This window comes from Girardinichthys multiradiatus, chromosome 14 (genome assembly GCF_021462225.1).
Source record: "Girardinichthys multiradiatus isolate DD_20200921_A chromosome 14, DD_fGirMul_XY1, whole genome shotgun sequence".
NCBI lineage: Eukaryota > Metazoa > Chordata > Actinopteri > Cyprinodontiformes > Goodeidae > Girardinichthys > Girardinichthys multiradiatus.
In genome coordinates this window covers 37,069,656-37,083,814 of record NC_061807.1, presented here as the reverse complement: position 1 = coordinate 37,083,814, position 14,159 = coordinate 37,069,656, and the positions used below count along the sequence as shown (strand labels likewise).

The 14,159-nt window shown below is 41.1% G+C and overlaps 1 long non-coding RNA gene across 1 annotated transcript; it reads left to right on the top strand.

The window, feature by feature from the left end:
* Nucleotides 1–1,982: 1,982 nt before the first annotated feature.
* LOC124880069 lies at nt 1,983–2,714 on the top strand. The gene is made up of 3 exons (XR_007041225.1): nt 1,983–2,113; nt 2,205–2,566; nt 2,645–2,714. It is a non-coding gene; the product is annotated as an uncharacterized LOC124880069 (long non-coding RNA).
* Nucleotides 2,715–14,159: the final 11,445 nt, after the last annotated feature.

The following is a 14,159-nucleotide window of genomic DNA, read 5'->3' as shown; positions in this document are numbered from 1 at the left end:
TTTCTGAACTGTTCAAAACTGATTTAGGGTTAGAAAACTCGCTGTGTTGCATTGGGTCAAGTTGTTTTTTTGGTATTTCTGCCTGCAGCCCCACATGAGCCACTTTATATAATGATCCTCTAGTCTGTGCTTGCTGTCAAGTTGTGGTAAGCCACATATTCATTCCACCAGAAACCCACTGACAGGCATTTAAATGAGTTATTGTGCTGCTGTTGCTGTGTCCATACAGCATTTTCTGCCATATGCTTAAACTTGACATCTCTAATTCAGAGGTAAGGAGGAAGTAAGTCATGAAGGTTAAGAAAAGCAGCTCTTTTTGTTTGGCTGACCTTTGCGATTGGTCCCACTTTTTGGTGTGCTGAAAGCGGAGATGGTAAATGTGGTGATATGCACTGCTGCTGAAATTTGCGCAGTCACTTGTCGGTGTTCACTGCTTATCTTGGCCTCCCAGCTGGGTGGGCCAGGGTGGATTAAAGGGGCATCCGGGTGACGTATTCCTCTCCAGCATGAAGTGGTTAAAATCAGCTCGATGGCCTCCTTGAAGAGGTGAACCAGCTTCCCAAACTAGTTTACATTGATATACAAGTTCATGTTAGTAGGTGTAAATTACCCCCCCCCCCCCCCGACTGGAACTGAATGCACGTAGCCAAGGATGGTCCAAGGTAAGATGAAGAAGTGTAACAGAAGAGTGTCGTTTGGCCATTACATTTTATTGTACTCATCAATTAAGGGTGCCTCCAGGTTTTGGTTGTCTGCACCTACTGATTATCAGGAGGATAACAGGAGAACAGCTAAATATGTGAGTGCAATGAGATAATAAAAAAGAGACAAACCTAAAGCAAAGAAAGTAAAATATAACAGAAAGCTGGGGAAAATGACTGAAGTCTCCATTATATGCTTTTTTTTTTTTTTTTACAATTTTTGAATCCTTAAAACGTATAATTTTTTAACTGTGATCTCTGATCATAATGCTACTTGTTTTTTGCAAGAAAATGAAATAAAACAATGTTTCCATACTCATTCCTTAATCTGCATCCTTTGATGAAACAATTCAAACGTATAAAATAGATGTTAGGAATTTCAAACCAATCAGTAATAAACATTTTCTGTAGCATTCTTAATAAATTGATAGTAAATCAATTACCGGATTATTAAAACAAAGTCGACACTCCTCCACATTACATGCAGTTTGGTTTTCATATAAATCACTCAACTGAAACAGCAAAAAATGTCTTTATAGAAAACGTTAAGCATTCATGAGATTCTCTACTCTTATGCAGTAAGACACCTTTGATCATAAACCAATGTGACTGGTTGGGATTTGTTAGGTCAATCAGCACTGAAAAAATAGAGTAAAATTTAATAAGGAAAAAGGAATGAATTATGCCTTCATGCATGTTTTTCAATATGAAAACACACAGATTGATAGGTAATGAATTGAATGACCCATGGAGAGCAATCAATGTGCATCTTGGTGCTAAATCGGCACTGCAAGCAGGAAAATATTCCCACACATTTGACAAGGACATTTCTAAAGGTTCCTGTATCACCAGGGTCTGTTTTAAATTTAGTAATGCAGTTTGTATTTTTTATAGATTGTTGATTTTGCAGGAGGTTGCTTATGCCCACTCTTCTATTATAATCAACTGTGCCAATCAAATACTAGTCTGTGTGCTACAATCTACCAGAATGACGTTAAATAAGAATTTAGCTTAAGTGAACGGTGGGCAACCTTAGCTAAGTCCAAGTTTTTGACCAAATAATCAGCCCCAGGATATGGGGCCCCCATTAGATTTTCAGTTTTAACAAAAGTCCTGCTCTCTACAGACTGAAGGAAGTTTTTACTCTTTTGTCATCACATAGAGTATCATGTTGCCAACCCAAGATCTCAGATATAGTCATATTTACAGCTTCAAATTAGGCCAGTGTTGGGGTCTGGGAGTTTATGTTTGTTTTCTGTTTCTTGCCTGCTATTTACTCTGCTTAGTCCATAGGTGGCGTGGGAGCTCATTAGTGCAGAGGTGACAGGTGTTTCTGATCCTGCTGACTGCTGCTGGGAGCATTTAAGCAGGAGGCTGCCAGCCCTTTGACGCCTGAGTGTGTGCCAACAGTGGTAACATACTCTCACCAAACCTAAGTCTCTTATGACTAAGTTTTGTGTTTTCTCAGTGCTTCGACTAACAATCGTGTATTCCCCTCCTCAGGTTGCTTTCAAGCCCTGGCTCAGCTTCCAGTTCGTTTCCTGACTTCTGGATCTCAGATTCAAGCCCCCAGTTACCACCTCTGGACAAACTCCAAGCTGGCAGCTTCCTGGCTCCGTGCTCAACTGGCCACAATCAGAAGCGAACCCTGTTCACCCTCCAATGAGCTCCCGTGCAAGCACCACCACCCAGAGCACCACACCACTTTCTTCACAACACGGACTAAGCTTAACTGGACTTCCCGAAAACTTCCTTCAAGCATCCATAGACCAATTTACCTTGGATATTACCCTCCTCAGTCTCCTCTGGTCTCGTGCTCCCAGGCTCCACATCTCTTTTCCCCTGGCAGTGAGTCATCTCCTCCTGTAAGCGTCTCATATTACTTTAACTACAATAGTCATTTCATCACTCTGGACTTACCTGTTTTCCCCTTCTCTGTGCAGTTGGTGATCTACTGGTCCTGGTTCTCTCGCCACAAACTCATTCCTGTGAAAATAAACCTCTTAAAATCTGTGTAATTCTCCTGCGTGTATTTCTACATGTGGGTCAGATCCGTTTCTAGAATCATGACAACCAGAAAGCAACTGGAAATGGTCAAGTGTTTGGATTAGCAGCAGAACTATTATTGAAACTATTAGTCCTGTGAGTTAAGACAGTTGCCCAGTTCCAAATATTTTTTAAACCCTTAATGCATGGATCTCTCTTCATAAACAAAAGTTGTCAGTTCAGTTATGGAGAAAAATGTTTCCTTGAAAAGTAATTGATCTAGTATGTGAGATATTGTTGGCAAGTCCACTGGCCCTCCTTTGCCATCATGGGTGGATGGAAGGGCTTCCAAGGCTTCAGGTAAATAATGCTCACCATATTTTTCCCACACATTTAACACTATAGCATGCATGAGTTGATCAGCTAAGCCAGGCTGCCACAGATGGTTTTTGGACCTGTCCAAAAATTCCAGAGAGGAAACACTGCAGCTCTCACTTGCCATGTTTACTACATATGTGCACCCATTTCTACAGTATTTACATAGCTGCTTGTTAAACATTGCAGCAGTTACCTAATAAATGCATAACCTAATTTTATGCAGCATTATGCAAATGTCGTTGGAAAGCAAATGCACTGATGACGGTACACTCACCTCAAGATGCTGGAGGCTTGAAGTGAATCAAATGACATCACCTGCTTTCTGATTAATTCAGGTAATAATTATCTGACCACTTGGAGCTCTCGGTGAGCATTGAAATTTAATCAAGAATGTTCAGTTGAAACTCATTTAAAAAAAAAGAATAAAAAGTGACATCATGGCAAAAGTAATGTGCCATATACTGAGCCAACACAACGCTGTGATTTTCACTCCCTTGATCCAAGTCCACACCCACTTTTCAAACTGGGAGCACTTCAAAAGCAACACACATATTTTAAAGACCAGACAGGAATCATGTTTAGACCTAATCAACATTGTAACATACTACATGGCAAGTAATAATTCCATATGGGATTCTGCTTTTGGAACAAACACTTGTAAGAGTGTTTGCATCATTACTTCCTGCATCTTAATGTAGAGTAAACTTTGTAAAACTGTTAATTGTATCATCTCCCACTCAACACTGGGATCACCGTTTCCCCCTCAACGACTTGAATCCACCTCCAGACAATAAGCCGCTCTTCGCTAGTCCCTTCTACAATATTCACTTCCTCATTTACTCCTGGCTGAAACCTCAGCACCAGAATATTTCTGTCATGCTCATTTATTATAGAACCCTGTGTAAATAAACCTCCTTGTCTTTCATCCTTTAAGTCCCTCATACGATTCTGTATGTGGGTCAGGAAACCACCACAAAACATGACAACAGAATGCGATATGAGAGGAACTGGAGCACAGTGGAGAGGAAAACATAAGAAGAGAAACAGGACAAGGCAGGGCATTGAAGAATTAGAATAGCAATTGAAGGCTCTAACAAGAGAAGCATAAACTGACAAACCTATAAATGCTTGGGAGGTGATTGGTAACCCTGGTAAGTCGAATTAACTGGATGTACTGCAGCTGGGTTGGGAACCATGACTAGAAGGAGGCAGAGCTGAGGGGAAATGATTAGAATAGCTATGGGGAATAACAGGAATAATATTCATAAAACAGTGCATAGATAAAAACTAGGAACATTAAGACTTAAGAAGGAGCTCAATACAAAGAACCAGATGTGACAAATACATTTAAATTCCCTCTGATGATTACAAGTTATGCTCAAGAAGCAGACCAAAAGTTTCCCACATGGATGTTACAGAGTCATGCTTAGGGGCAGTTCATACATTTTTAGTGGTTACAACCAGTTTTTAAATTTAGAGGGCAATTACGTTTTCACATAGAGGCATATTGGTTTCAACATTTCATTCCCTTACAAAACAGTAGCATTTTTTAAGTAGTTGTTGGATTGAATGAGGTTATCTTTGTAATGTTTTGAAATGTGTGACAAAGCAGAAACAAAATTTATAAGGGGACAAATACTTTTTCACAGCACTGTATGGGTGGCAGGTGGTGGGTGGGATCTCCCTTTAATCCACTCATTACAAAAGGTCATCCTTTGATTTTGCACCAGTAACATCCTTGTAACCTTTTAACTACACACAACAAAGGTATCCGGAGAAATGAACAACATTCAGATTTAATCACCAACTGAGGCCACACCTTCATGTACACTGCACTCCGATTCTGTTAGAAAAATTATGCTCTCAGTCATTGCCAGAGAACATCTGCATATTGTTGCTGCCTGCAGATTTACACTTTTGATGTTTTTTCACATTAACTCTAAATTAGGACACACTTAGAACTCTTGGGGGATAAAAGCCTGTACCATAAAAGAAAATAATGAAGACAAAGTAAAAATGTAAAAATTATACTTCATCACATGACATTCTAAAACATAAAACTAGTCTTTATGCAAAGCCACAGCTATTTTGGGATGGGATCAGAAAAAAAGAAATCGTGAGCTGAGTAACCGGAATAAATAAACACTTCTCGTGGATGGTTGGGACAAACTCCACTGGTGAACATTTCATTCTGTTCTGTGGTCTAACTTGTGAAATGATTATTTTAAGAGTGGGAGATTGAATGCACATGCAGAGGCCCAATTCTTCTCTCACCACAATGTCTTATTACCTTAGAATGTTAATCACACCATCTGGTCTGCTGGAAGAGATCTTTCCACTCCAACATAATTTACACCCAAGAGAATAAAACAAAGGACCAAGAAAACCAGGGCCAGTAGGAAAATAATTCACAACAAAAAGAAAGAACTTGAAAGTAGTAGATGATTGCCAGACCCTGAGCATTAATGCAATCTGTGATAAATAGCTTAAATAGCTGTGCCGCGGAGCCTATTTACTGACATTGTAATGTAACAAGACTGATTATTCCAAGACTGACTTGAGAAATTTACAGAATGACTCCAAGCATGTTTAAATGACATGGCAGTGAAAGTGCAGAGGGGACAGTAGTTTCTCTGGCTGTAAGAGGGAGACAGAAGGGCATCACTGCCCCTTCTCAAACTGTTGTACACTGGTGTTGACTGGATGATCCTACTACACGTTTACCTCACTCACAGGTAAAACAGATTTGGCTATTTGCAATCATTTCTGTTTGTGAAAAAGACAGATAGTCATGGTGTAAAAATTAATGGAGTGTGACCCTTCACTATTTATTTATTTATTTATTTACTATTAGGTATCATGCACTATTAAAAGTGCCCAGCCCTTACAAGACACAAAAAAAGAAAATAAACATTAAGCAGACATCTACATTAAAATATCAAACAAAATATGTCCTCCTACGTTGAAGCCAAGTGGTCAACAAGAACTGAGCCATATAAGATGACTTATACCAGGGCTGCTCTGGGTTTTTTGGATCATTATCTAATCCACCTCATCCCAACCTACAGACAGAGACTAAGAGCTTCCAAACCCAAGGTTCACACTGTTAAGAAGTGGACTGAGGAATCAAAGCAGATGCTACAGGCCTGCTTTGAATGCACAGACTGGACTGTTTTTGAAACCTCAGCCACTGACCTAAACCAACTATCATACATCAGTTTCTGTGAGGACATGTGTGTGCAGACCAAGACCTTCTGCACCTTTGGGAATAACAAGCCATGGTTTACTCCACACCTCAGGAATCTGCGCAGGGACAAGGAAGAAGCTCACAGCAGTGGAGATTGCCCCCCCACCCTTCCTGAACAGAATCCTTGCCTGGCGAACCGTCTGAATGGCTTCTACTGCAGACATGACAAGAAGCCAGTCACATCTCAAATCATCCCCTCTACATCCCATTCAGGAACAAATTTGACCCGTAAAACAACCAAGCCCCTACCTTCAGATCCTTTGCCTGCACTAAAGATCTCCGAGGAAGATGTAAACAGGCTCTTTCAGCGCATGAAAACAAAGAAAGCTGGAGGATCTGATAACGTCTCCCCATCATGCCTGAAAGCCTGTTGCAAATCAACTCGCTCCGATCTTCACCCGGATCTTCAACAAATCACTGGGGAAATGTGAGGTCCCCTCCTGCCTCAAACGATCCACCATCATCCCGGTTCCCAAGAAACCCACCATCATAGGATTAAATGACTACAGGCCTGTAGCCCTGACGTCTGTGGTCATGAAATCCTTTGAGCGGCTGGTGTTGAAGCACCTGAAAGACATCACAGGCCCCCTGCTGGACCGCCTGCAATTTGCTTACCGGACAAACAGGTCGGCAGATGATGCTGTTAACTTAGGTCTACACTTCATCCTTCAACACCTCGACCATCCAGGGACGTACGCCAGGAACCTGTTTGTAGACTTCAGCTCGGCCTTCAACACCATCATACCAGACATCCTCCACCAGAAGCTCACCCAGCTCAACGTCCCAGCCTCCACTTGTCAGTGGATCAACAGCTTCCTGACAGACCGACAGCAGCAGGTGAGACTGGGGAGCATCTTCTCCCAAACCAGATCAATAAGTACTGGTGCCCCCCAGGGGTGTGTTCTATTCCCACTCCTCTTCTCTCTGTACACAAATGACTGCACCTCATTGGACTCGTCCATGAAACTCCTTAAGTTTGCAGATGACACCACTGTCATTGGACTGATCCAGGACGGTGATGAGTCTGCATACAGACAGCAGGTGGATCGGCTGGTACACTGGTGTTGTCAGAGCTACCTGGAACTCAACCCCCTCAAATCTGTGGAAATGGTGGTGGACCTTCGGACAACACCACCCCCAATACACCCCCCTCACCATCCTCAACAACAATGTATCGGCCGTGGACCACTTCAGGTTCTTAGGAACCACCATCCGTGAGGACCTGAGATGGTCTTCACACATAGACACTGTTCGGAAGAAGGCCCAGTAGAGACTGTACTTCCTGAGGCAACTCAAAAAGTTCAACCTTCCACAGGAGTTGCTGGTCATCTTCTACACTGCCATCATTCAGTCTGTCCTGTCTTCATCCATCTCAGTGTGGTTTGGCTCATCCACAAAACAGGACAGGTCCAGACTGCAATGAATAATCAGGACTGCAGAGAGAATAATCAGGGCTGACCTTCCCTCCATCCAGGACTTATACAGGTCTAGGGTCAAGAAAAGAGCTGCTAAAATCTCTGCAGACCCCACACACCCTGCACATAAACTGTTCAGAGTTTTACCTTCAGGCCGCACCTTCTACCTTCTACAGAGCACTGTTTACTAAAACCAGCCGCCACAGAGACAGTTTCTTCCCCCAGGCTGTTTCTCTGATGAACATTCAATAGAGTACAGAACAACAGCATACAGATGTTGCAAATGCACCTTATTATTATATATGTGTATATTGTACATTGTAAATATGTATATTCTGTAATGCAAAAACAAAACCAAAGAGCAAAGTGTACCAGAGTCAAATTCCTTGTTTGTATGTACGAACTTGGCAATAAAGCTGATTCTGATTCTGATTATACTTAAACAAATATTTGAGCTTATCCTCATCTGACAGTATAAAAACTGTACTGCAACATTTGACAATTTACAAAATCGATGGCTTCTCAAATCATAATAAAAAAAACTCACCTTACAGCAGTAACCCCACCTCTCGCCCAAATGGGGGGTGGGGTACATCCTGGCAGATTTCCAGTCCATCGCAGGGCTACACAGAGACACTCAGGTCAAACAACCTTGCACACACTCATACCTAAGGGCAATTTAGAGAGACCAATCAACCTAACAGTCATGTATGCACAGGGAGAACATGCAAACGTCATGCAGAAAGACCCCCATTTGGAGTACAACCCCGGGACCTTCTCGTTGCAAGGCAACAGTGCTACCAACTGCGCCCCTATGCAGCCCCAAAATGAGTATTTAGCAAAATAGGAATGTATTTTACTAAAGAACATGATACTATCATACAAACCAATGCCTAGCTTCTGTAGTTTATGATTTGATGGAAGTAAGGATGGCTTTCAGTGGTTTATAGCAGATTGTGAAAGGCTTGTTCTGGAGAAGAGGGTGTATGGTCAACTGGTGCGTTCAACGCAGCCTAATGCTATGTTGAATGTGTGATCTAAAACCTGATGCAGTGATGAAGAAATTAGAAAGTATCACCTCACACCAACCAGTTGGTTATCATAAAGACTTAACATGGACAGGTCGGAAAATGTTGCTAACCAAAAGCAACACATCGATTTCATAGCAAACATCCTCCTGCTGCTTGTGATGTGACAGGCGCTGCCCCTGCCCGAGGTGCTGTTTGATCTCGATCAAGGGAAAATCTACTTCATTAATATCATCCTAACAAGAGAGACAAAAATTATTTCATAGTATACTTTTGGCCCTGCAATAGACCTGTACTCTGCACTGTGCCTAATAGCCATTGACCAATTAAAGGTTGGCACCACCTGCTCATGACCCTCCAAGGAGTAGGCAGGTGAAGAAAATGGATGGATGGATGGATGGGTGGACACAAAATGAGAATAAATTGTCACTTATTCTCTCTCTTGTCAGTCATTACTCCCATTTGATCTTAATGTTCTCTCCTATAAATTGGAAACTTGACTTAAAACACTCGGTATCACTATGTGCTTATGAGCAGGAGTCTGGAGCAACACTTTGTTTTCTTGTTTTGCTCTTCACTTTTGTTTTTTTTTTCCCAACAGAATGTACTGCACATCTCTGCCTTTTGTACTCTATTATCATCTGTTTTCTTCCAAAAAAAAAATTTCTGAAACTTTGTTGCAGCTACATAAGGTTTAAGATTGAAAATAAATAGGTTTTTGTGGAAATTCTTTGGTACTTGAAGTGAAACCCCCAAATCACCTCTGGACTGTATGTGAAGCTGATCCAATCAACTGAGGTGTTTGTTGCACCTAATGTTGTCATTTAGCACATAAGGTGAGAGCATGCTCAGCTTCTTGCACAGCAAAGAAAGTATATCCACTGATCTTTGCATTTAGAGTGATAATTATGATGCCTGTTTCAGTGTTCTCTTTTGATACATTGAGATACTTCTGGCTTTTTGATAAAAAGCTAAATGATCTTAAAGGCATGACATCCACAATGTGTTTTTTCTATTTTTATTCTTTTTATGTTCCTATCTCAGAATCAGAATCAGAATCAGCTTTATTGCCGAGTTCGTACATACAAACAAGGAATTTGACTCCGGTACACTCTGCTCTCTGGTTTTATTTTTGCATCACAGAATATACATATATGCAATATACAAATATACACTTATATAAATAATAAGGTGCATTTGCAACATCTGTATGCTATTGTTTTGTACTCTATTGAATGTTCAACAGAGAAACAGCCTGGGGGAAGAAACTGTCTCTATAGCGGCTGGTTTTAGTAAACAGTGCTCTGTAGCGGCGGCCTGAAGGTAAAACTGAACAGTTTATGTGCAGGGTGTGTGGGGTCTGCAGAGATTTTAGCAGCTCTTTTCCTGACCCTAGACCTGTATAAGTCCTGGATGGAGGGAAGGTCAGCCCTGATTATTCTCTCTGCAGTACTGATTATTCGTTGCATGGGGGTTGTGTTCTCCAAAAGTCCACCACCATTTCCACAGTCTTGAAGTCTAATGAAGTATTTACACAGACGAGTCAGTTTCTGCCTCCAGCTCTGTATAAATCTCTCCTCCCCTGCTCAGACTCCAACTCTTCCAGACAAACCAAGGCTTGAGTGCTTCACTATCGTGTCTTGATGAAGGCCAAGTGGATTTGTTTGATGCTTTGAGTCAAAAGAACATCAGAAATAGTTCCCTGTATGTGGAGCTGACGTCCTTTTTAGTGCTGTCTGAAATGGTGAAGAGGCTTAGGTTGGGAGCTGAAATGTATGAGATGAAGCAGAGGGGAGAGAAGGGAAGCAGAATGAAGACAAAAAAACAGGACATGAGAAAAGAATTACAGATTTTTCTCTGCATCACACTCATAAAGGCTTGCAGAATATTGTCCGCCAGGTTCTGATAGAGCAAAGATTTCCAGAAGACTTACTGTTAAAATGGTTTTGGAAAGTATAATGTCAAATAATATTTGTTTTTTCTAAGAAAAAAAAGTTTTAAGCATTCGTCCACAGATGATGTTGGGTGAACTGTGAAGGCCACAGTAAATCTGCTGAGAAACTGATTACTCCCTCCTTCTCTCAAGTCAGGTCAAAAGTCTGCTTACATTTGCTTTTTGCATGTACTGATATTATGGGGTTTATTTCTGCAGCTATATGTACCATTTGTGCCCCTAGAAAAATTTCCTCTGTTGGGGACAACAAATGAAGACTTGATTGTGGTCTAGGGTAATTAAGTCATGCAAAAACGGAGCAAAGAAAATAAATTTAAAAGTACTTGAGTTGACTCCTTTTATTCTTCATGCTTTCCTAGATCTCTTAAAACTCCCAATCTGATGCTCAACTTTCACTTTCTCTTTAAATGATTCCACATGGCTTCGGATCTCCAGTGCCAGTGGTGTTTACATTCGGCTTGAAGTTGTTTCAGGTGCGTAATTAAGTTCAGTGTAGAGCAGGCTAGCTTATGTAGGCCTACCTGATCGCTGTTGAAAAATGCTTGGGTTTGCTCCACCGTTCTTGCTCTGTCTTCACTGTAGCTGAATAAGAAACCTTAATGTTTCCAAATAACAGACTATAGAGATAGCCCAGATTACTCTTTTTTTGTGTTGGTTTTTAAAGTTGTTCAATGGACTGCAGTAATGCTTATTTAGTTCTGCACGTAAATATTCTGCATGTATTCAGGTTTAAAACAACACTGTGTTTGACCGGTGTGCATGCGTATCCAACCAAAAGGGTTGTACTGAAAATCTTCTGTGTTAATTTATGTACCATTACACCCCTGATACAAAACAGAGGTAGACGCAGCAATAGCATCTTCAATCGCAGTGTCTATAGAGAATATAGTAACAATTATAATAATCACAGGAAAGCATTACATTATCATCTGAACATAATATCATGAAATCATTTCCCAAAACCCTCTATCAGCTTCTGTAGTTGAGACCTGCTGTAGGTCTCAACTACAGAACTACTGTAGATCATTCCTTGTTCTGTCCTTTGAGAAGCCCCAGCAGCATCCATGTTTACAGCCGCAGGCCTGTATAGATGTGTGTGCAGCTGCGAGAGTGCATCTTTATGTATGTGATTCTAGACAGATGCTGAAAACAAGAGCGGAGATGGGGGTGCAATTGAGAAAAAGGGGATGTGTCCCTGCTGATGATTGGCCCAGTGGGATGGCTCTGAGTAAGTGACATCACAACTTCATGCCTGACCTAGTTAAAGCGTGACGTCAGAGCTGTCTCCTTTACTCCGTCTCCCTTGTTTGCTATAACCCACTTCAAATCTCTTATACAATTCTTTCCCCCACCTCCCTCCTCATCATTTGCATGAATACACACTTTTTTCTCCCCTTTTTATAATCCCACTGAGACACAGAAGCTGAGTTAATCAGCGGAGTGAGGCAGAGAGGATAGAGGAGAAACATCTACCACTGCCAATAACCCACTTTCAAGAGATTAAAGCTATCCTGATGAATATTAATGCGCAGGAACTTGGAAAGCAGCGCTGGCCCTAAAGATGTTACAAAACGAGGAGGCAAGCTTCCACCATATGGACAGAACGTTCCACTGCTCAGTGTGACTTGGTGCCGCTGTGTGTATTTCTAGTGGACATGTATGAAATTAATGTTAGACAGTAACATTGTTCTGTTATGCAAGGAGGTGAAAAATACCACATGCTGTACAAGGCTGGTGCAAAACTGTATAAGAACACAATCCATGGCTGTGGGACTATATTATTTGGAGCTCTTGAGCATTTTCACATTTTCTCACGTTACAACCACAAACTTTAATGTGTTTTATTGGGATTTTATGAGACAGACCAGCACAAAGCAGTTCCTAATTGTTAAGTGATTCTCGTGCCTTTTGAGCAATGGAGTGCTCAAATGGCACGAGATGTCGATAAAGGACATATGGTTTTTAATATATTTTAAAAATACAACAATATGAAATGTGTATCTGTATACAGCACCATGAGTCAATATTTTCTAGAACCACCTTAATCTGCAGGGACTGCTGTAAGTCTTTTCGGGATGCCTTTACTGGTTTTGGACATTCAGACAAATGGACAAAGGCATTTGCCCATTCTTCTTTGCAGAAAGGCTCAAGCTCAGCCACAATGGATGGGGAATTTCTGTAAACTTTTAATGTTCAAGTCTTGAGACATGCATTGTTGGATGTAGGTCCAAAGTTTGACAGGACCATTCTAACACACTTTTATTAGACACCAACAGGTTTTTTTTTCTCAGATTGTCTGGGGTAAACTCTGACTAGCCACTCTGTCCCTACTGAAGTGTATAATAACAGCATAATGGTGCCACACAATATGGTGTGTTCAGTGTGAAGTTTCTCTTTAACACATAGACCAAAAGTTCAGTTCTCATGTGACTAGAGCACCTGCTTCCACATGTTTGCTCTGTCCCCTGAATGGCGTGTGGCAAGCTGCATTCAGGACTTCTAATTTCTTTCTTTCATCTCTGATGTGCCACTCACTCATAAAGGTCAAACTTGTGTCTTTAAAGTTATATGTTACTTTGTGCTGGTCTATCACACAATAAAAATACATAAAATTCTGTGGTTGTAATGTGACAATGTAAGAGTTCAAGGTACATGAGTTTTAAAAGGTACTGCCAGTTCAACTCGATGTACTTTTAGTGTTCTTTCATTTTTATAGAAGTGAGAAATGGCAAGACATATTTTTACTACGAATAGGGTAATCAGACTTTGTTTCTTAGGAGTTATCTAAAATTATTATATGACTTCTGTAATTTAATAAAAACGTATGATCATTCTGAGCAGAAATAACACTGTTTTACAACATGTTGTACTTCTCTGAAGGCACGAGATGTCCATAACAAAGACCATGTTTAAGCATAAGGTGTTTCATAAGTGTGCTTGGTACCAGGCCACCTTGGACTTAAGGCTAATGATTCATTTTGATCCAACCTGTTTGGCAGATCATTTGAGTTTTTCTCATTTTCTCATGGGGAGGTTTGGGACATGGAATAACAATGGGTGAGTTCAAGACCTCCACTGCAAATGTGGCTTTCAGGATTTGTGGCCTGAAGGTCATTAGTGCCTTTTCTGGCAACAACCAGCAGACCAATTTCTGGACACCAGCAGTAATGGAAGCTGCCAAAGCAGAAGTACTTTAGGTATTGGTTTTCTCTGGGAATACTTAAAAGGGCTGACAGGCACTGTCTGACCAGAAGGTTCTATGCTTGCAGATGAAATAATTTGGGTGAAATTTAGAGAGACTATGGAGAAGGACTTAGGGTTGACCCCGAGAACATCCTGGAAAACCATTCAACAAATCAGAAATGGGAAAAACAGACCATCCCAGGCAGTATGTGGTTGCAAGGGGAGCTGCAAAAACTTATTGATGAAAGAGCCGCGGAAGGATCTCCT